This window comes from Phodopus roborovskii, unplaced genomic scaffold (genome assembly GCF_943737965.1).
Source record: "Phodopus roborovskii unplaced genomic scaffold, PHOROB, whole genome shotgun sequence".
Taxonomy (NCBI): domain Eukaryota; kingdom Metazoa; phylum Chordata; class Mammalia; order Rodentia; family Cricetidae; genus Phodopus; species Phodopus roborovskii.
The window spans coordinates 17,340,815-17,341,434 of NW_026125295.1; the positions used below are offsets into that span (position 1 = coordinate 17,340,815).

The following is a 620-nucleotide window of genomic DNA, read 5'->3' on the forward strand; positions in this document are numbered from 1 at the left end:
GATGGTGTTCAGTAACAGCGCTCGCCCAATCTTTCAGGTCTAGCATGCAGACCAGATTCGATGGTTTCGGTTGAGTTCCTGGTGAAAGGGCGAGCCACGCCTGCACAAGCCCACTAACCTGCTCTTACTTAGTTGATTTATCATCAGTTTCATGTCCTGTCCATCTCGGCAGTGCTGCCGTGAACTTTGTCATGGACGGCACCTCTGGCAATTTGGTCACCATGGTAATGGGTTCCTAAATTGGCTTTCTGAGACGTGCAGGTTGCACAGACCTTCTGACCTCAGAGTCTAAACCTCATCCTCAAAGCCATCTAACGCGGCCGCTGTTCTCTGAGTGTCCTAGGAAGAGCAGTGAGGTTTTACTGAGCACTCAGAGACCGCAATCACCTGGCTTGCCTGCATTTCAATCACCTTTCCTGCACACTCCAGGCAGCCCTGCATTTTTAATCTCTAAATACCCCTACATTCTTTCCTCAGGGAGGCAGAGCTGAGGCTACCTGCCCCAGCTACACTAGCGACTGCCTCAAGAAAGAGTTCTCATTGTCACCTCCCACATGGTCTAGCGGTTAGGATTCCTGGTTTTCACCCAGGCGGCCCGGGTTCGACTCCCGGTGTGGGAA

The 620-nt window shown here is 52.1% G+C and overlaps 1 non-coding gene across 1 annotated transcript; it reads left to right on the forward strand.

Moving 5' to 3' along the window:
- Positions 1 to 548: 548 nt before the first annotated feature.
- Positions 549 to 620, forward strand: Trnae-uuc (transfer RNA glutamic acid (anticodon UUC)). The gene has a single exon. It is a non-coding gene; the product is annotated as a tRNA-Glu (tRNA).